The sequence below is a fragment of the Amblyomma americanum genome, chromosome 1 (genome assembly GCF_052857255.1).
Source record: "Amblyomma americanum isolate KBUSLIRL-KWMA chromosome 1, ASM5285725v1, whole genome shotgun sequence".
Lineage (NCBI taxonomy): Eukaryota > Metazoa > Arthropoda > Arachnida > Ixodida > Ixodidae > Amblyomma > Amblyomma americanum.
This window is the reverse complement of record NC_135497.1, coordinates 47815583-47838839: the sequence shown is the minus strand read 5'-3', so window position 1 is coordinate 47838839 and position 23257 is coordinate 47815583. Positions and strand designations below refer to the sequence as shown.

Here is a 23257-nt window from a genome sequence, read left to right as displayed (position 1 = left end):
GTTTCACAAATTTCACAACTCCCAGCTGCACAAACATGAATTCTGTATCACCATTATTATAGCCAGCCAGCTATGGCAAAATGGCCCATTCGGGAGACCTCTTTTCCTGCATGCAGGCTTTTTCGCAGTCGTTGGGTCTGTTAACGGTCCCGAGCCAAAACACGTCTGTGGAACCGGACATCCGCCACGCAGCCCCTGGCCGCAGCAGCGATGGTTCCCATCGCGAGTACATCTTCAGCGATGGCATAGGGCGAATATCGCACGGCCTGCTGCGCAAGGTATGTATATTATCGTCCTTATCGACAACCAGTCTAAACTTACAACCTTTGCTAATGTGTCGCTCAGGTCACCAAGACAAGCGTGGCTGTGCCGGCGGCGATTTTGTCCGCACGCCAATTAAGTTGCTCCCGCGCGGGTAGCGACGAAATTCGCAGGTGCCAACACGCTCCCGCGCAATTACTATGCCTCGACATGAATCGACTAGAGAAATTGGCAGCATGCCAAGTAGCGGCAGGGCTTTCTGAAAAATTCATTGTTGTCACACCGCTGCCAACGCTCATACATTCGCTTTGGACACCCGGTAACTGTCCTGTGTGAGAGACAGAGATAGGGAGCGAGAGAAAACATTACCTCGGGTCAAATCCGCACTTCAAAGTAGTCATCCTCCGCAGTGTGTCTGTCCGTCGGCCGGGATCCCGAAGGTCACGGAAGCAGACAGAGCTTGACCGATGGTTTCACTTTGCACTTAACGGGAGGGGGGGGGGGGCACAGTCCTGCGAGTTTTTTTTTGTTAATAGCAGAAGCCTTTTTTCATGCCTTGCGCCTCCCACAGCCATCTCATCCGATCCAACTTCTTGACAGGAACAATATACCAAAACTCTGCCGCCCATGATAATGCTTCGCTTCTTTTGGACAGGAGGGGCCATCGCATGTCTAAATAATTTCGTGCGGGTCCTTGAAACACCTGAAAACCCTGGAATTTGATAGGACTGTTTTCAAGGCCTTGAAGGTCATGGAAGTTTTGAAGATGCTTGAAAACCCTTGAATTTTTAAAATTTTTATTTTTAATAAACATTAAGTGATTGTATATAATAAAATATCAACCCACCTGAAATCCCGCTGCGATTTTGTTAAAAATAGAGTGTAAGTTTCGTACAGTCAAGTAAGCGCGTGCCTAGCGGACGCTCGTGAACGTCTAGCCACAGTGACGCTGGCTTGTTTACCGTTTCCTCTCAACCATTTCCTGCGTACTTTTTGGCTGCGTTCCAATACTCTAGACGTCTAACAAGACGTCTAGTGTGACGTCTAGGAAGCAGTCTACATGTCCATGTATTGGAACTTGTCTACTGCTCACGCCGCCTCGCGGCATAATAATGTAACTAAAGCTTATGAACAGTTTTTTCACTATTTTTCACAAAGTGAGCAATAACGATAATTAAAACGTGTTTTCAACAAGTTTACACATTTCTTCTGCAATGACTTTGCGCGTAAACCGGACTGATGGATGTGCCTATCGGTCAGTCTACTTGTAGCAGACGGGGCCGCTCTCCGAAGACGACGCTAAAGAGATATGCGATTATTCTTTTATTATTGATGCTCAACTGTACATGCTCCTCGAACGTGCTCGTTCAGACGGTCCTGTAAACATAAGAAAGAATACGAAAGACTGTAATCAATATGCGCGAAATGCGATACGGCTAATGTACACTGCAAAAGGAAAACACATACGTGACATTAAACCTGCTGTCTGCCCTACGTGGCACTCGGAGACAGCGAGAGACCTAAATACAGCAGCGATCTTTAATCCTGCAAAGACTAAAATCAATTCGCAACATGCCGGTGTATTTGTTCTGAGAGTGTAGAGATAAAAAAGAATGCACGCGAAAGAGTTGATGCAACTAATACAGCAACAGAAGAACACATTTGTTAACCGTCATGCCAGCCGTCTTAACGCCCGTCGAGGAAACCAACGACAGCGACCAGTATTCTCTAAAATAAAGGTGCTAATTAAGATCCGGCATCGTCAGATGCCGGATCACGTAAACAGACCTACAGCGTCCGCTGCTGTAGCAAAGCTCTCAACTGCACGATTTTCTCCTGCGTGATTCACTTCTAGGAATCGCACGTCCACAAAGATTAATTAGCCACTAGTTTGCGTACCAAATAACATAATAGAATGACTCGCATTTTTCCTTTCCTATACTCCGTGTACAGTCCGACGCCCGCAAGAGCACGACTCGCTCATCCGCGTACATCAACTCCGCCATCTTTAGACAGCAAGTTAGCCTGCATCGATGTGGACTTCGGCGAAGCAGTCTTATGAGACTGCTTCGCCGAGAAATGGAACGCGTCCCAAGATGGCGGCTGTCCGGCTAGACGTCTAAGTAGCCGTCTACTTGGGAGTATTGGAACGCAGCCTTTTTGAGCGCTTCTACGACAACTCCCTTGGCAGTGGTACCTTAGGAGTGCACTACTCTTCGGGGCTCGAGCGGGGGTGCTGCGCACGAAGAAGTGGCAAGCCCGGTATCCGGCCAGATCAATGCGGACATCATGTGCACAATGTGTGGGCAGGATGAGGATTCGATAGAGCATGTTATTCTGTTGTGTAGATCACTCCACCCCTGCCAACCGAATACATGTACCCTTCTGCAGGCGCTAGGTTTCGACTCAGGTCAGCCGACAGAGGGCGGAACGACCGACAGCGAGGTGAATGAGCAAGAAGCCTTTTCCAAGGCCAGAGCAGTCGAAACAACTAAACGCCGCCTTGAAAATTGGAATAGGCTCAAGTGATGGGTGGTGGTGACGACACGGCGGGGCAGACTCTGTCGTAGCGTCCCAAAAAAGTTGGCTAGGACTTCAGTGTAAGGTCCTCCGGTTAGAAGCCCCAAGATCCAATATAATCTAATCCACTTTCCAGTTGAGTAGATAAATGGCCGCCATTGTGTGTGTGGTTGCGCGGTCGAAGCGTTACATTTTGTGCGCGTTTAGCGCTTGCGTGTGCGGTTGTATCGTCACGTCTTGAGCACGTGTAACGCTTATGCGCGCGTGTGCTGTTCCATCGTAACATTTTCTGCGCGCGTAGCGCTGATATGTGTATGCGCGGTTGTATCGCGAGATTTATTGCCCGTGTAGTGCTTGGGTGTGCGTGTGCGGCGGTATCGTGACATTTTGTGCATCTGCAGCGTAGTGTGTGCCAGTCAACGTGCGTGGAAACAATACCCGGAAAATGCAAATTTCAGAGGTCATGGCTGCACAACGACGACTAACGAGAGTGGCTTGCGTCGGACATGTCAAATCCGCACAAGGCAAAATGCAAAGTTTGCTGTAAGTGTTTCGACATCACTGCCATGGGGGAGTCGGCACTAGAAAGCCATCTAAAAAGTGCAAAGCATAGAGAGCACATGCAAGCCGCCGGGAGTAGCTGTATGGTAAGGAGCTTCGTGATGATATCTGAATGTCAAGCTAATGAACCACAGACAGCGCCATCGCAGTCGTCAAACTTGATGGATGCGTGCAAGAAGCATGGACTTGTGATGGACGCAGGGCATTTCACAGCGGATTAGCTGTGATGCTGTACACGTAGCAGGTGGCATTTTCAATGTTCCCATCACTAAGGAATTGAGAGCATCTGTGACTTCTCCAAAGAGCCAATACCGTGCCTTTTTGAAAACACATAAAAAGCAGGAGCGCAAAGATGCGAAACAGCGGAAAAAACGGTGCATTGATGAAGAGATTGAAACTCTCAGAAGGAGGAAAAAGAAACTAGAAGCCGTAGTTGCAGGATTGACAGCTTCAGCAGAATTGTATGCAGAAAAAGCAGAGGCAACCAGTGGCCTGACTTGCATCATGAAGTCGGACATCCTAAGGAAGACTGCCAAGAGCAAGCAGTAGGAGGTCTTGGACATAGACAAAAAATTGAGGAGAAGCGAATTGGGGCCACCTAAGGACTGATTGAGTGTTTGCTTTGCTTCATTAGCGAATAAATGTTTGCATCATCTAACAAACTGAAAGTGGTCATCCGTGTAACAAACAATGATGAGAAGTGGTTGAAAAAGAAAATATGCTGTTGCCATCGTTTTATCCGAAGACAAGTTTCTTTGTTAAAATATTGGCTCCAATGACAATCCCCTTTTTCAGTGAATTCTCATCATTTCACACCTCTTTCTACCGCTGAACATCTGTCTTATTTGGATTTCTAACTGCGAATGTGGTCCTTGAAAATCACGCAGAGGGCTTCGAAAGTCCTTGAAAACCCTGGAATTTTTGTCATATACACCAGCATGAACCCTGTCTATTGTGAGCAGTGGACGTGTCATCAATGTCCAAATGCTGCCCAAGTCCAATGTCTAGTCATCCACCATACATGAGATACGTTTCTGCTCCATGAACTACAGAAACCTGTGATGCATAGGACGGTATTTTTGCAGCGATATCTGTATACGAGACTTCCTCTGCAGCAGGCAGTGTCGCCATCGGTGGTGACTACTATGTCCTGACTAAAACTCGCCTCTTTGCCGTTTAGAAAGTCCAGGGACGGTGCTCTCGGCAATGTGTCCTTTGTGGTTATGATGACCCAGCGGATCTGGCCATTGTGACCCTAATTACGTGAAACACGAGCACAACGCCAGGAGAAAGCTTGTACTGGTACGGAACTGGTTATCTTGTAATCCCGCAGCTCCCGCATAAGACAAGGTCCTGGCGGTTTTTCCTATTTTTGTTAAAATATAATGTATGGAGTGACCTAAGTACATAGCCGTTCGTAGAAGCCTTCATTGTCCGCCCTTCCGCAGGTCCACCACGCCTTGGAGCTAGAGGAGGGTGAGGAGCCGTGCGCTGTACAAATCCGCTACGGTGGCTGCAAGGGAATGCTGTTGCTGGACCCGACGCTGAGCGGCTGCCGCATCGTCTTCCGCGAGAGCATGCCCAAGTTCCACTCGGACCACTCCGACCTATACGTGCTGAAGACGAGCAAGCCGCGTGCGTTGTCTTCATGTCCTATGACCGCGACCATCGACAGAAAGCGCTTAGAGAAGCAGTTGGACACTGAGACACATAATTCTCCCGTGCTCTCTCCCGCAGTCCACTATAGTCGGATGCAACTGAAGAGCGAATCGACTTTTTCCTGTCAGTTAAAGGACTCCCTTCCAGCCATTGGCGACGGCCGGCTCTCATGACCCTGCTAGCTAGACAACGCAAGGAGCGGCGTGACAATGCAGGGAGGGGACTGTCCCCGACCAAAGAGGGAGTGGACAATCTCTTTTCATCTGGCGCTTCCCGCATGTCACGCTAGCAGGGTCATGGAAATCTGCTGATGCCATTGGCTGGAAGGGGGTCCTTTTATGGGAGAAAGCCGCTTCGTTCTTCAATTGTATCCGACTGCAGTTACGCTGTGTCCTAGTGGGCTTGCGCTGGGCTCCTTATGAGCATCTTAGCGAATTTTCAGGGATCCATAGTTCGGGGTGCTGTTCCACGCTTACAATGAATTGTCGTGCAGAGTATCCCACAATTTCTGTTGAAGTGTAGTGCCGTTTTTTCACGTGGCCACGAACAGTCATCGAGAAAAGTTTACGTGAAGCAGGATTGTAGACGAAATTTTCCTCTGGGTCAGATAAACCTGATAACTGAAAGGCCAGAATACGGGAGGGGTACTTATTCTCTACCCACTGGAATGAATACCAAATGAATGGATAGCGACGAAAGATTGCTTATTTGTGCGAAAATTTAAATGTACATTTGCCTCTCAGTGTTGCACTTACACAGCGGACTTAGAGCTTGAAATTTTCGCAGTCGTGCACTGTTCTGTACATTGCTCCTCGCTACCACAAGTAGACAGAAAGCATAGTCATCGAGCCACAGTATGATACAAGGCATGAAAGGGCACGCCTTCCTTCTGCGGTGCATGTCGCTGATTCATTAGTGAGGATAATACGTGACATGCATTGCAAATTGTAGGAATAGATTACGGCAACAGAGTTACATTTTGAGCGTGCTGCCGCGACAGTATATTTACGCCCATGATAATTTACCGTGCTCCTCGCAGGCGTTCTTTACCTGAACCGACACATGATCACCATCTTGGAGCAGAGCAACGAAAGACTGCTTATTTGCGCGAAAATTTCAATGTACATTTGCCTCTGAGTGTTGCAGTTACACAGCGGACTTAGAGCTTGAAATTTTGGCATTTGTGCACTGTTCTGTACTTGGCTCCTCGCTACCACAAGTAGACAGAAGGCATAGTCATTGAGCCACAGTATGTTACAAAGCGTGAAAGGGCACGCCTTCCCTCTGCGGTGGACGTCGCTGATTCATTAGTGAGGATAATCCGTGACATGCATTGCAAATTGTAGGAATAGATTACTGCAACAGAGTTACATTTTGAGCGTGCTGCCGCGACAGTATATTTACGCCCGTGATGATTTACCGTGCTCCTCACAGGTGTTCTTTACCTGAACCGACCCATGATCACCATCTTGGAGCAGAGCGGCATAAAGGCCGAGGTGTTCCTGATGCTGCAGAACAAAATCCTCGATTCCTTCATCGACAGCATGATGGATCCCCATGAGGCCGCGCATGTGAGAAATTTTTTCCATCTTCGCAGCTTTTGTGCCATGTGTGGTGTCAGTGCACTGTTCTACGTATAACTGAAGCTCATGTACGACAGCCGATCCCATACTAGACGAATAACTGAACCCTATATACGACAGCTGATCCTATTTTAGTCGAATTACTGAAACCCATGTTCGACATCCGATCCCATTTTAGTCGCATTGAATGATGGATTCAGGGTTTTGGAGACAGGGTCAACGACCTATGAAGTGGGAAGGTGCTTGTAAACTGATAACGAAACTGTGCGCCTTACTAATTGTGCAGGTTCTCCGTTCCTACTGCGCCTTGCGTCTCCCGTACAAGGAGCTGGCCGGCGTGGGCATCGACCTGACAGTCGAGCCCTTCTTTCGGGCTCTAGTTCGCGCCGTCAACAAGAAGGTCCTGAGTGAGTGCAACACATGAGCTTAACCGCTTTTGTTCATTTTGTCGTCGGGGAAGAAGTGTAGAGAAGCAGCACCCTGGCCCTGACTTCGTCCTTTTGCCGATTAATTACGCTAAGTTCCGGGATCTTTCAAAGTTATCTCAAATTTCCAATTTCTTCACCGGATCCTCCTTGTCAGTTTTGTGCGATGTTTAGCGCAAAAATAAGGTTCTTATTATGAGGCTAATGTTAATGTTACGGAAAATAGATTAAATGCTATAGGTGACACCATCGAGAACCTGTCGCTTGCATTAACCAGCCTATTGTGGTTATCGTTACAGTCGTTCCCTTTGCATCTAGCATAACCATACATTTCTGGAAGGTAGTATCTGGTCTTAAATGCCTTCAATCAGTGTCACAGTGAACAGCAGAGATGTTTTGGACCCGCGTACGAGCCTTGTAATAGCCCACAAACGCATATACGGCAGCGAAATGACGGGCTTAACATTCAGCGAATTGACAAAGATTATGGCCAAGTCAAAGATTGCCCATAAAGATCAATGTTTCCTGAGGCAAAGAACTTCAGCTCGTAAGGCATTGAATGGCCCTCAGGGAGCTTGTCTGAACTTCTCTACAACAGCATGTGTGAACGACGAACCCTTGCCTCTTCACGCCGGATAATGTATACACCTTTTGCAGAGGAACTGAGGACCAAGGCTCGTATTCTGGTTCCTCCGAACTACGGGCGCACCATGTTGGGCGTGCTGGACGAGACCGGCACGCTCGAGTACGGACAGGTGTTTGTCCAGTACTCGAACGACATGCTGCGGTACAAGGTCAACGACCCTGCGACCATCCTCGAAGGTACCACAGCAACCTATTTTCGTGCTAGCAAGCATAGCGCAGCATTGTCTCGGTGCGTTTAGGCAGCACCTTTCATATTTTATTCGAAAGGATCCATTAATGTGAACGTGGTTGAAATGGTAGGGGAATAAAGTGCCCGAGTACATGCTTCGAAGGCATATGCAAACGTGCTGCGTGTTCGAGGGCTGTTGTCGCAGAAATATAGATTCTTGTAGTCGGATCTAAAAGTAGAATTCTCCGACGGTGCTACCACGTTATTGTAGTCTGTATACATGAACGCACGTCTAGTTTTCTCGTGTGCTGATTCTGACCGAAATTATCTTGTTTTGGCCTCGCTTACGAGCTCCTTCTCTGGTTACGGCATTCTCATATCTGAAGCCGAAGCTAGGACTTACTAATGCTCAGTTGTCCAAGAAATGTCCCGGATATATCTTGTGAGATATCCGTGGTTTGCACGGATCGATGCTTCTATGTTGGCAGCACCGGATACGCAATAGATATATACAGTGGTGAGGTACCCGTGCTTTGTGCGCAGCTAATCGCGGTAATCTTGAGGAACCGGCATCTGGAGCCGAAACAGCATACTATACTCGCCGCCAGCTTAAATGCCTATCTCTCTTTCTCGTGAGAGCGCGGTAAGACTGCGCATGGGAAAGCCTTGCGCGTCGCCCTCGTAGCTTCACTGCATAGCCACAAAAAGCTGTCCGCGAGTATATCCATTTTATTCATTGGCTTGGAATGAAAGGAATATTCTATTTTCGTTACATCGCACAGAGGAGCCGAAAGGTTGACGCATGAGATTGTTTTTTTTTCACCTGAATTTTCAGCCGCACTTTGCATTAAAGTCACTGAGTATTCCATGCACGGTGGGATACGCAGGCGACGTGATCGTGACCAAGAACCCGTGCATGAACCCGGGCGACATCCGGAAGCTGGAGGCGGTGAATGTGCCGCAGTTGCATCACGTGCGCGACTGCATTGTCTTCCCTCAAAAGGGGGAGCGGCCACACCCCGACGAGATGGCCGGTACGCACCCTTCCTGGCACGCTCCCTGTTGACACTGTGCTATGCGGAGACGGATGTAACCGTCGCTCTCTGCGCTTGTGACGGATAGCGTGCCTTAGTTTACGTGCGCGTTAGGTCAGGGCTCTGCCAAGGCCAGGACTCTGCGGGCTTTGACTGATGTATGTTGTGAGCACAGTCACAGCGTGAGAAAAAACGTACTGTGAGGTTCCATTACCTGAGGTATAAAATATTTCTCAGTTTCTCATTTCGGCGTCGCAACTATTCCTCCACTCACTGATCTCCGTTTAATTGGGTCATTAAGCAAGGACCTTCGCCATCACTGCTTTGACAGACGGCCGGACGCAGCTTGTTTCCAATGGTACCCCTTAATGTGGTCTCTACCTGTGCTTAGGTTCTGACCTGGATGGTGACGAGTACTCAGTGCTGTGGTACGAGGACCTCATCTTCAATAACAACTGCAATCCTATGCACTACCACAGCGACCCGCCAAAGGAACGAAAGGCGTCCATTGGGGTGAGCAATATTGCTTATTTTGTGGTCTCTTAGTCTGCTTAGTCTTAGTCTGGGGGTGGGGTTGGGGAAGGGCTACATAATTCTGGATAAACTATTTTAGGTGCTATTAGTCCAGTTGTACCGACTGCAGTGTTGTCTATAATGAAATATATTCGAAATTTTTCAGCTACATCAACGGTCAGCGGTGGAATACGACGAAATCTGGATTGTCGCTGTATTTTTAACATTGATCACAAATGGGTTGTAATGGAGTAATAATTTGCTAAATGCGGCCTTTTGGTTCGAAAAGAGGCTGTAGTCGAGTTTTGGTTCCATTGTACAATAGACTGTAACAGCGGTGAACCTATTGTCTACGTTCCGAAATTTTACTTCCGTGTAGAAATCAGAAATAAAGGACTCCTGGCAGCTCATTTTTCGCTCGCAAGAGGCAATGCTCTTTGCTCAATGGTGACATTACCTTGCAAACCTTGCGTCTTCTTGACCATTTTAGATTGAGAGCGGTGGCTTGACCATCGGACTGTGTCCATAGTTGAATAAGACGAGCTGTCGGGCTTATTGTATCATGTTGGTTAACCAGTATGTGTGTCTTGTTGAGTATTGAGGTTTACTAATATGTGTGTCCTGGATGTTAACCAATATGACTGTGCGCAGCTAAGTCGACACAACCAAACCGATCCAAGCAGATGATTATTCGCTAAGAAAATCATCCAAAACTTTCTTATGAACAAACTTGTCTGAGTTCCGGCGAGATGCAAGTGAAGACATCAAGAGAGTGTGCAGCATGGCTCACTTTAAATAATGACACCTTTGTGTAAGAAAACAAGCACATGTAACGCATTGCCGCGGCTTTGCTAGTATATACGTAGTTGACTGGGAGGGGACGGCTGCTAAAAGTCTACATTTCTCGCCGGCTCAAAAGTAAAGTGAGCAGCACAGGCCTAAAAGGTTCCCGCTTGTGCTCGTTCCCTTAAAGGTGCCACCAAATATTTTGCACACGTGTAAAGACCCTGACCTTCAGTTTTCAGACGAATGTAAATGGACGGGGCATGAAATCTGTATATCCTCCATCTCACGAGAGAACTTGCCATTCGTTTACGGTGGCCACAGGTCCAGGACATGGTGGACTTCTTTTGCCAGTACATCAAGGGTGACAAGATCGGCCTGATTGCCAACGCGCACCTCGTCTGGGCTGATATACTGGACAGCGGCATCAACTCGCACCGCTGCCGCGAACTGGCACGCAAATGTGCCGTCAATCTTGACTTCGCCAAGTGCGGTGACCTCAAGGGCTTTCAGAACTCTGAGAAGCCACCCATGTACCCGGACTTCATGGAGAAGCTGGACACGAAGAACACCTACTGTTCGCGCAAGGTTCTCGGGCAGCTCTACCGAAATTGCAAAAAGGTATACTTCCGCGTTTGCCAACTTGTGGCTCAGGCGACTGCAGTTACTCTTATGGCGAAAACGGCGGAATTAAACAAAAAACTCTGCTTGCGAGGATAGTGCAGTTCATAATGCACACGTCTCTTCCGAAACTCGTGCTTGCTCCTGGCTTGTGTTGTTTGGCGCTGCCTTTACTCCCTGACTACTCACTCAGGTTTTAGATCTCAGGGCCTCATCTGTGACTGTTCCAAGATGTTTAGGTTTCTCGTTTTCAAATGAGCGACAGGACTTCTGAAAGTGTCGATGTTTGCTTCAAAGCTGGAATCTGCAAGATCCCAGGTTGAAAACACTTGAGCAACGTTGCATCAACCTGTAGCTTAGGGCCACTGGAGCTCTTGCATGAACCTGTCGGTCTTTACGCAGGTTCAATTTATAACATCATCAACTATGACAGAGCCGTGAAGCTTCTGACATGAAGGTTATATGTTTTCATGAATGATCGCATGTCGATCATTGCATAAGCAACTAATTTGTTGCGGCCGTGCTTTTTACATGATATTTAGCAATATATTTGACGGTCGGAACTGAATACGTTGCTCTATGTACATAGCACATAGTATATTCGAGATATACCCCATGGCTGCTTCTGGCGATGTACTTTGTACATTTTGTTCATCGACAGTGACGAGTAGAACTGTAGCGTTTGTTTGTATTCGAGATGCTCAAGAAGTCCGTTGAACTCTGGCGGCCTGTTTGGGTTTTTCGTTCTGTGTGTCATTGCTGGAGCACCAACCATCAGGGTGCAATTAATGAGCTTGTATACTACATGCCAGTGTTGCTAGGTAGAAGCGTTTTGACTTGTTTAACCTGCCCTCGGTTTCTCTCTACCGACTACCGTTCAGTATTATCACGGGGAAAATCTTGTCACTTGTCGCATCTAGCAGTAGTTATGAGGTCTCAGGACCAGTGCTCCTCGACTATCGGGGACCAAAGTAACTGGCCTGTCCCTCGCGCCGAGGATCGACACCGCCAGTGCGCAGTCATGCGCGCTCGCATGCAATGTGGCATGGTGGTGAACTTGAAAAAGAAGGCCAGTTAATTTTTGTCCCCGATTGTACGTTCACGGATGCTGTTTGCATTGTTTAGTCTTGATGTGCTGAATGCGCGCAACACACTGTTGTGTCATCCTTGTGTGGTTCCGATGAACAGGTTGAACTGAGCACCGAGGGCCTTGAAGTGGTGGAAGAGAGCCTTCCGGACCCCCGACTGCTGCTCGAGGGAAGAGAACAGTTCCTGAAAGAAGCCACGTCCGCCTATAAGCGGTACGCTTTAATGCCTCTGAACATTACACTATACGAAGTGTGTTGCACTAAAGGAGATGGCTGAAATTGCACCCTTTATCTTATTAGGCCAATGTGCTCTGACTACTGTGGGGTAAAAATGCGGTCATAAAACCATGGAAATCACTTGTCGTATTAGGCCTCTCTCAGTTAGTTGAAGCACAGACTGCTTTGGAGCCATGGGTTGTGAATAATCTGTTTTTGCACTAGCGAGGCCTGTAAGGAATTAAAATAGCACGTGGGGAAATATTACCCCAATTTAGTGCTCACAGTTCTATTTCATTGACAAGGTTTTGTTATTTAACAGTCTCTACGGTAATGCCAAGTCTCTATAATAGAAGGCACCAGCAGCTTCATACTGACCTTACCACAACTGCTTCAACGAAGGGTGCTGAATATTTTCATAATGACAACTTTATATACCATGGAGAGTACACAGCTTCTTGCAACATGTTGAAGGTCTTAGGCATTCAACAATTAGCGCCCTCTTTTATCCCCCGGCAGGAAACACGGCGTAACTCAATGGGAATATATTAAGCTTGTAATATTGTGAAAACTGGAGAGTCCTGAGAGATTCTGCTCGAACATAGTTATTATCGTGGCCGACTCTTTCTTCTGGCTGCAAACTCTGACCTGCAAAAATGCTTCCTGCGCTCATGCCAACTATTTGCGACAGCCGTAGAAAAATAATGGGATGCACCGAACGACCAAAATTTCCTTGCTCATTTTTATTTTTTATCTCCACATGGTTGCAGCCGTCCGAACTAGGACCGTTTGTTAAAAATTCCCGTGCTTGCTCGCATCACTTGTACAGTTAAGTGACAGTACCTTATCGTTTTCGGTTGCTTCCATTTTCCATTACTTGCACCACCTGCACAGTTCATTGACAGTACACCATCATATTTCGTTTGTGTCAGCTTCATAGTTCAGTGCTAGTACCTCATCCTTTTTAGTGGCCTGCTTCACCTTCACAGTTCTTCTTTACCTCAGTAAACATGGCACATACCCACGCGGGGGGGAGGATTGGCCAAGGTGTAGTGGCATAAACAAAGAAATTTCCACGGGAGATTACGACAAAATTTTAGCACCAAGCATGTATTTTGAAAAATGTATGAATCAAATTGACGGAAGAATATTTAAAGTTAAATAACACAGTATTTTGGTGAGAAAAAGAAGAGCTCGAATAATATTAAAAGAATTAGCAAATCAACCTACCAGTTGAAATTATCTATTCATGGAGAATCCCAAAAATTGAACCCAATGCAAATCTTTTGGCGCTCGCACCAAACGATAAACACTTTGGCAGAGATAATGGGAGCCCTAACCTGGAGAGAGGGACCTCCAGGTAAATCTTTCTCTGAAGTGTGAACTTTGTACAGTAGAGGAGAAAATGGTCTAAACAGATTCAACCTCCCCGCATTAGTCACATGGGTTTTTCGGTGTCAACCCACACCTGCATAGATATAAATTCAAATTGGGAATCCTGCACCGCAACTGCGTCATATTTACTTACACAGCCTGGTTTTACATGAACGGACTTTCTAATTATATGCTAAGTGCTGATAATTAGTGTTATTTAGTAGGGGATCACGTAACCTGGCTGATATGTGTTGGAACCACTGAAACCTGGAAATCGCCAGCAGGCTGACATTCGGGGCATATAAGTGTCAATGAGCCGTCAGGAGCCGACCTTGCTACGTAATCAGCCACCTCATTTGAATGAATACCTGTATGGCCAAGGACCCAGACAAAACGGACATCCTTCAACGTGCATGTGACAAAAATCGCAGGAAACGGCTCAAAAAATCTTTTTTGAAGTTTCAAGGGAGACAAACTGACAAACAATCAGCGAGGATATTAACGTCAGACACATGACATGGAATTTTGTGCAGGCTCATTCCAAGAGCCAAAAATTCCACAAAGAATATAGGAATATAATCTGGGATGCGGGCAGAATAGTTCCATGCCAGAAGCTGTGAAAAGATGGCAACTGCAGCTTTTTGGCAGTTGACGGAGGCGTCGGTTGAAAGCACCGTATGATAGGGGTATTCCTCTATGTGATCAGAGAGAAGACCATTTAAAATGTTTGCTGGAATGTGTTTTGCATGAGATGGGAAGATGTGGTCAAAATGGAATTCCACAGCTGCCGGCGTGTCGTCAACCCACTGGAAAGAACTGCGATCAACAGCAATCGGTGTTAAAAAGTTCTGAACTAACATAATTTGTGGCATTTGATATCGTGGCCAATGATGAGAAAAGAATACGGCCGGCTGAGACACAAAAATAGGAGTGCTGACATTAGTCACCGGGTCCATCGACTTGAGGAAGGCTCGCACCGTGAATATTTGAAAGCGGGAATTTAGATCAGGGATATGAGCTTCCAGATAAAGCAGGGCGTTTGAAAATTATTTTGGGAGGCCAAGGCAGAGACGTAGAGCTCGCCTTTCTAGTAATATTAAGGATTGAATCTTGTAGTTTGCGCTACCAGAGAACAGAATGCAACCAAATTCAAGTATAGGTCTTACATAGGCTTTGTATAGTAACAATAATGTTTCGCGGCGCATCCCAAACTTTTTATTGGCGATTCTTGTCAGCCGGCCTGGAGCGCGTTATCCTTTAAGAAGGCTCCAATCTAATGCAGGGTGATCAGTAACACCTAGATATTTTACGGATTCCACTTGTGGAATCAGGTTAGAGTGATGGACTAATGAAATGTGCAAAGGCGTGTCTGGAGGAAATACCAAAACGCTGCATTTGTCTACATTCAGGGTTAAATTATTACCCTGCAACCATACTCTAAGAGCATCCAAATATCCCTGCAGAATCTGGTAAAGCAAATGAATATCCCTGGACGAGGCGAAAAAAGCTATGTGATCTGCATACATCACAGATCAGGACGAATGGACTAATTATATCAGGACGAATGTTGATGCCACTGAGCAAAATATTAAAAAGCAGCGGGGATAGCACCGATCTTTGCGGAAAACCTCTTCATTGATAATATGTATTAGAACATAGGGTTCACTCAGTGCAATAAAGGTATATGTCCTTGAGAAATTCAGATATGCACGCATAAATGTAGGTTGGAGGTTGTTACTGAGCAAGTCTGTTAAGCAAAAAAGTATGTTCTACGCTGTCATAGACCTCTGCTACATCAAGAGTGCCCAAAGCTGAAACTTCCCTTCTGTGTAGCGAAAGCCGAATTCTGCTCTCTAGATCCACATGTGCGGACCATATAGAGCATCCGCGGCGAAAGCCAATCTGGGCTGAGCTGAGACCATTGACGTCATGAATATGTTTTGTGAAGTGACTGTGCACTGTTCCTTCTAATAATTTGACTAAGTTTGAAGTCAGCTCAATTGGCCAAACATTATCTAAGACGTATCCTTTTCCTGCATGTTTCATGAATAAAATCATTTCCGCTGTCTTCGAAATGTTTGGAATCGATGCATTTTCCAACGAAGCATTGACCATATCTAAGAGGTCGGTTGTAAAATCTTGGGGTAAAATTTTAATCGTACCAACAGTGACACCATCTGGTCAAGGACCTGCAGGATGCAACATTGCCAGGACTGAGAGGAGCTCTGATGCATCAACCTCGGTATAATCCGAAGATGGTGAGATTGTGCACAAAGGGACGTTTCTCTGCATCTGGAAGCGTAATGGCAATCCCTGAGCAATACGCTCCACGGTTTCCTGAGCCTTTGTGGTGATAACACTGTTGAACTAGTGAGGAGAGATACTGCTGAACTCTTGTTATGCGCCATGAATCTATACAGGGCCTTCCGATTGCGAGGATTTGAAAGTTATGTGTTTAAATTTTGGTTATGTTCCTCCTTGGCTTTTGCAGTTGTTCTTTTGAAAGATGCTGAGAAGAATTTGTAACTAAACCAGTTAGCTGGACTCTGGTTGCAGAATAGCCGGTGCCAGGCCCCTTTTCTGCGACGATAGGCCTTCTCACTTTCTTCTGTCCACCAAGGAGACGGCTGTTTATTAGAGACTGCTGTGGGTACAGCGAATATTGAGAGGTCTACTGCATTTTACAAAAATGAAACCGTCTGCTGAGCTCTGTCTTCCCAGCTTGTACTATAGAGTTAAATGAGGAAGACGTCAGATTTTTATAGATATGGTGGTTGACAATTTTATGGGTTACACAACTAGCTTTGAGCGGAGATAACTGGATAGTGAATGTTATAGGAAGGTGATCACTAGATGTACCCGAATCCTCTGTCGACCAGTCAGTCACCTCTAGCCTACCTGCTGATACTGTTAAGTCAATGGTAGAGCGAGAAACCCCTCGCATAAAGGTTATTTCTCTAGAATTGCAGCAGCGTACAGAATTTGCAGACAGCCACGACCAGAGAAGCTTGCCACAGGAATCAGTACGACTTCCCAGTCACCATGGTGAGAGTTAAAATCCCCTGCGATGGCTGCACTGCTTGTGCCTGTCACCAAGCTGTCTAAAGAGTCTGTCCTCTGTGCACCTAAAGGAAAATAGAGGTTAGCAATTGTAATATCGACGCAATGCGGAAATAAAATTTTGATCGCTAGAAGGTCACAGTCAGGGAGAATTTTCTTAGAGATAGATGCCTGATGACACAAATGTTTATATAGCATGGTTACCAATCCGTCTCCCCTGCCAACATTTCGATCTGACCTGAAAACTCGAAAGTTCCTCATTTAAAACGATTTACAAGATGATAACCAAGTTTCTTGTAGAAGCACAATATATCAGGTTTATGTTTGTGAATAAGTATTTCTAGATCTGGAAGAGAAGACAATACGGATCGGCAATTCCATTTTAACACTTTAATACCTGCCATGATTATTGACCAATTGAAGAGGTAGAAACCGTCTCTTTAAGGATGTAAACATGGGGAAGAAGTTTGGGTGGTCCTTTTTTAGCTTTCATCTGTGGAGAACTAGAATTAGTGACGAGGAAGGAAGGCGCTTGAGCGTAGGGCACGACATTTCGACATCTGTGTGCAGGTGTCAGTGCGACATGCACTGCTAGGAACAGAGATGTTAGGTGGGACCTGAGGTGCATCAGGAGGTGATTTTGAGTGGTCCTGCACAAGCTGAAACAGATGCAGACGTTGCTGAAAGGACGGTTGTTGATGGTGACACAGATTGAACTACAACAAACTGAGCCACCGCCTCAGAAAATGTGTTCAGCATTCGCTCAACCACATCATTTAGCGCTTTTTACACTGTGGTCACAGTTGAGGCAGTCAAGTTGGACTCAATCTCCCCAACAGAAGCGCGCACATGACTAACGTATGAGACTTTCCTGTTAAGAGCAGCGTAGGCATCGACTCTAGAGCACCGGTTCTCTTTGATAATGTCCAACAAGCTGCGCTCTTCACTACGTCTTGCGCAATTGGCATCATCAGCTGAGTGAATGTTGCTGCAGATGCAGTGAGGCTGCTCTGAGGTGCAGTTATCAGCAGAATGACCTTCTCCATATAAACGGCAAGGGGTCTCCGACTTGAATGCTTTGCCGCTATGCCCGAACCGAGAGCAGTTGATGCATTGAAGAGTGCGGGGTTCTAGTGGGTCCACAAGGTAAACAATTGGCCAGATTTTAGTTCAGAAGGGCAGGAAGAGCCAGCAAAAGTTGTTATTACAGATTCAGCAGCAAGACGTGAGCCATTTGCCTCTCTACTACAGCGGTAGACTGAAAGAACCCCAAGTCCTGCATCCGGAAATTCTTCTAGAATTTCGTGAAGAAATGGTGCTGGGTCAACACCACGTACGATACCTTTGAAACATGCAAGCTGTTCAGGAATGAATGCTTTCACCGGCAATGAGCTGGAAATTTTGCACTAAAGCAAGTTAGCAACACAATAGGCGCCTGAGGGCTTGCACACAATGCCTGAATGGCCAAATTGACGCATTTAAGAGATCTGCAGATAATGGACTGTCAATGGTCTTAGCTCCTGTTGACTTAGTTTGGGGGTTTTCATTTTGTTTGCACCCTCACCGATTGGGACGAGAACCACGGGAATTGCATCAATGCCATTTTTTGGAAGGACTCAAGCGGCAGGCTTTGGGCTGGCAAGCTGGCAAACCAAGCTGCCAACCTTTCACCTGGGGAGGTCAACGGCATCTTTCAGCAAAACGCACCTTCAGATTCACATGAACTGTGCCTTAACCTACACCTTGGCCAAAACCCCCTCACATAGTGCGGGCTCACCAATGATGAACAAGCCGGAACCACCAGGAGAACCAGAGAACAGCAGCTGCCAGCAAAACACATCAGCCAAGCAAACTTCTTCCTCCTCGTTTCCAGTCACAAATCACAGTTCAGTGACAGTGCTTCATCCTTTTTCATTGCTCCAGGTATGCAAAGAAGATTCGGGCACTGCTGAAGTCGTACCGGATCGAAACCGAAAGCGAGGCTTTCTCCGGGGCTGTGTCCAAGCTCAGCAAATATATGAAGGAGAACGACCCTACGGACATGGCCATGGTGCTCGAGAGCCAGGTCGAGCATGTGGTGCGCCGAACGCGCGAGGAGTTTTTCTCTGAGCAGCTCGACGAGGCTCACGAGAAGCTTAAGGCCTCCGCCTGGTACCAGGTGAGGCGTACTGCGCTTTCAATCTGGTATTCAGCTGTGCTATCGTCAGTGCATATGGAGGGAAGCTGGTCATTCGAACAAACGAGCCGAAAAAAGATATGGCTCATGAACGCAACGATAAAGGCTGCCGCTTTATAATCTTGACAACGGTGTTGTAGTCGTTTCACTTTCTTTGTCCTTCGCTTTGTTATTTAGCCATATGTAGAACTTAATGGCCGAAATAACATCTCAGGGAGGAATACCAGCACCCGCAGATTTAACGCGGATGGTGAAGCATGTGGCTTGGAGGACTGACCCCAGTGCCACGGAGCGTTGGCCGTTATGTCTGAGACCATGTTGCACAGTGTGTTTGCAGCGGCTGACGATAACGGGTGGCCATAGGATGGCCTGCCGTCTCTATCGTCGTTAACGGTGCTGATGTCACTCGAAGAGACACGCTCGATAAATCGTGTTAAGCTTGCGGGCGGTGTCACAATGCAAGATAGGAGATATATCTGTATTACAAATTAACTTTCATTTGCGGTTGAGTGTGCGTGTCTGCGTGTGCAAAAGGAGCCGATGTCACATCACGCCTTTAAAGGTGGAGGTGCAGTGTCTCCGCAAAATTTTCAGCGTTTTTTGAAGATATTTCACTGCGATGCATGTTTTGCCAAAGGTCCATGGTCTTGCTTCGGCGTGTTTCGTTCGACGCGAGTGCATACTGAACACCTTACGGCGACTAGTTTAAGGCTAACACCTTGTGGAAGACACATTGTAAATGTATTATGCTGTGTCGGGGAGCAGGTGACGTACGAGCTTCAGTCCTCCGAAGGTGGCATCCAGAGCTTCCCCTGGGTGGTGTACGATGTGCTCATGCGCATCGTGGTCAACACGTCCTCTTGCCTCCCTGTGCCGGCATCGCGCAACAGCTTGTGCCAACGACTCGGGGCGCTGCTGCTTGGCCTGCCGCACCCTGGTGGCGGCGACCAGGACGGCACACAGCACGGCGACACGCAGGTGCTGACCAACCTGCTCAGGCTCATGTACGAATGGATCGACTCCAGTCGCGAGTTTCTCTTTGTCAAGAACACAGAGGAGTTGGGCGTCTACAAGAGTATCATGCGCGAGGCCTGTTTTAAGGTGCGTGATGCCAGCAAAAAAGCTGCGTTGGGTGGATTTCCTGGGCTACGAGACCAAAGAGTAGACCTACAAGCTAGAGGGCTTGGCTCCTTTATGTGCTTCGTGCATAAGGCTCTTTTCTGCATCGCCGTTTGCTGGCTAGAGTTCGCCATCCAACGGCCGTAAGAAGCGGGGTAGAGGCAGCAATGTGGTTCGCCTGTTTGAACAAAACTCAGTCTGTTTTTTAAACATAAACGTAGCATACAGCTACATGTGGCAGCTTTGAAAGGAGGCGCCATGTGCTGTTGTATGGGAAGCTTGCGAAGTGGTGGCATTTTGTTTCGTGTTCTGATATCACAGCTGCGTCGATGGTCTACCAGGATGATGATGACGACCTTGTAACTCGGTATAGGCGCCAATTTGTGTTGTGTGGTATGAATATAACGTTTTAACATAGCACCCATGTACTGCGCATGTACCGGATGAGCTGCACTTGGCCAGCGGTAAAGTAGACGCACCTGCATTAGACAATCGGCTGGTACGATCACGACTGGGATAGTACGTCTCCGCTGTCATAACTGAGTAATAACGAGCAGTCATTCTACACTGACGATTTCTCCTGCCTTATGTTCGGCTTTTTTTCAAACAACAGGGAAATGTGCACGATTGGGCACGTAACCTGGATTGAGGTTTATTTTGTGAAAATCCCGAGAGCTTAAGTAGGCTGAGAGGGTATTTACATGCTCCTTCAAGACATTTCGCACGCTCCCAGTATGAAGTGAAGGCGACTCTATGTGGTAACACAGTAAGCGAATGTCATCGCTCTACCAAGAAAAACGTATTCGTAGATAAATGCACTTAAATATTGTGTGCCATCCTCAGCGTGGGGGAGTTATCGGTGGAGGCTCACTATTCACCTCCCATCACAGGTGTCCCGCTCCATCTCGAGGGACATGCCGCCGCACAAGCTGGTGATCCTGTGCCTGCGCTTTGCGTGCGCATGGTGCCTCAAGATCTTCCAGGGCGGAAGCGACGGGGAGGTGATCTCCAAGGAGTGCCGGCGCCGCTACCGGCTGGGACACCTGGCCCTGATCACGCTCAACCGACTTTCCATGTCCGGCAACCTTGCCTACCTGCGCAGGGCACCCGAGGGGTGCCCCTCCACAGAGCTGATCAGGTATATTTCACACCTTTCTTCTAAACAGGAGTGACGTCGTTTGAAGAACTGAATGAATCCAGTGACGTCAAGGTGCATTTGCCCTTAACGCTGTAACGTTACCGAACTCGCCTGTGAAACCTGTGAACAACCAGTGTTTGGTGCTTTCCGGTGTCGCCGACATCATCAGGAATGCATATGTCCGGGTTGGCCAGGCAATCCTGACATCGAGGCGCACTTAAGCCTCAGATGGAGATTAAAACTGCCTGTACAAAATTATTTGCAAATAATTATTGTCTCTGTGCAGCGGTGGGTCGAGCTCACTGTCATGATTACTAGGCCTGCGGACCTCTTTCAAGGCAAAGAAACTGACAGAATTTTTTCTGTTACCCTTTAAAGGGGAGAACAATCAAAATACGTAGCAGACAGCTTCTAAAGATTTCCAGGCAGCAGCGGAGGTATCGATTCCTGTTTTGAGCAAGGGTACTGCTGGGAATTCTGTACCAGTAATGCTCCTCTCTCCTATTGACTCAAACCCGGAATTGGTCGTTAAACATTCGCGTCACCTTTGTTGAGGGCTTACGTTGTGCTCATGTTCTACGGAAACTTAACATAGAACACCACTGACACAGGAAAGACGTCCGTGAGTCTGTGAACATTTTTCCGTGCGCACCGCTACATGCTTACGCAGTTCACAAGGAGTCTAAGGAGAGCAAAGATGTAGGCCAATTGGTGAGGCCTTGTTGCTTGGGAATACACCGCACAGTCATCAGATATTGCATCAATCGGCGATAATCGTCTATATTCATTACCCTCCTCAATGCCTTGCTTTCATGCTTTCCTTGAGGTGTTTTCTAAGGAAACGCTAACGAACCGTGCCATGAGCCCCAATTGGCAGGCTTTGTGACTGCCGTTTGTTACGTGTGTACGTTACCTGCATGCTTGGAGAAGTGCTATAAAATCAGCATACGCCGTCTCAGTGCCATTTATTGAGGAAGTTAACAGAAACAGCCACTGCATGTTTCGCAAGTCCAACCTGCGAATTTACAGCTTTTTTAAAGCACCCTTACTCGCAGTGCATCGATATTTGTATTCACCGCAGTATCCTGAAATGCGTTAATAGTAGTCTGTCAACCTGTTGGCTGTCCCCAGGATTTACATCAACCGGGAAGACGAAGAATTCTTCGAAATCCTGCGCCGCTACGAGGACATCATCAAGAAGATCTTGATGGACTGGTCCGGCGTTGAGGACATCCAGTGTGACCTCAAGACGGACCGTATGGACGAGTGGTTTCTCCAGCTAATGGTCACCGGGAGCCGCTGGGCGCTGGAGCGCCTCAAGGAGATCGTTGTCTACCCGTCTTTCCGCGAGGTGCTTTTGCTCGCGTTCGAGCGGGAGAAGAACGCCATCGGTGGAACACTAGAGTGATTGCCTTGATGCTTTGCACCGGCAACAGAATTTTTCTTGAAGGTGTCTAGGTTGGCAGCCCCCTAGCTAGGGGGCATGGTGAGGCTGTGGCCGGTTGGTGATGCTTCTGGAGGGCAGCTGACTTTCCCACTGTGTCTTTGGATTTGATTTTACTGTTGCTTTTTTGCTCTGCTGCTGCATGGGCTTCTGGTGTGTGGAGGCAGGTGGGTTGGTGATGGATGCATGGTTCTTGTGGAGGGCAGAGTAGGGAGGTCTTTGGCACTTCTTGAGGCTTCACATAGAGAAAATTTCTTGTCTTCACACAGATAACGCTGCCCTTAGTGCTATTGTTGCAAACTTTTTTTTACTTGGCAATTACAACTTCCTGGAAACGCCAATAAATGGCTACAGCGACGTGGCGTGTGTCCTTTCCACAGGCTCTTTGATAAATCAGAGCATAGCGACGGATTCATCGTGCGATTCAGTATCTTGGATCACCCACCGGTCACCCAAGATGCAATGAACGTGTTAAAGCATCATTTTGGGTGTTTTCTCAAATCCTCTTGCCAATATATTAGGATATAGAATTTATTTATTTATTTATTTATTTATTTCAATAACTAAAAGGCCCCTGTGGCGGTAGAGAAGGAGTGGAGTGCAATAATAATATATTTATCATCATAACACAGGAATTGCAGCAATTTAGCAGCAATAGAGGAATTGCGGCAAAACAGCGGCAATTTTATTTCAAGTTTATTTCGTTTGTTGCAGTGACAGTTTATACCGTTGAAATGTGTGGCATTAATGAGTTGCATTTTCCCTTTCTCGTGTGGTCTGCTGATGTGCCTTCCAAAGGAGAAAGCCAAAGCATAATGCTAAGAAAGTGAGCAGCAGGAGGGATACCCAGCGTGGATCATTGGGGATG

The 23257-nt window shown here is 47.1% G+C and overlaps 1 pseudogene; it reads left to right on the top strand.

The window, feature by feature from the left end:
* The window catches only part of LOC144133782 (uncharacterized), a 30745-nt pseudogene extending 7729 nt beyond the window's left edge, over positions 1–23016 (top strand).
* The last annotated feature ends 241 nt before the right edge of the window (positions 23017–23257 follow it).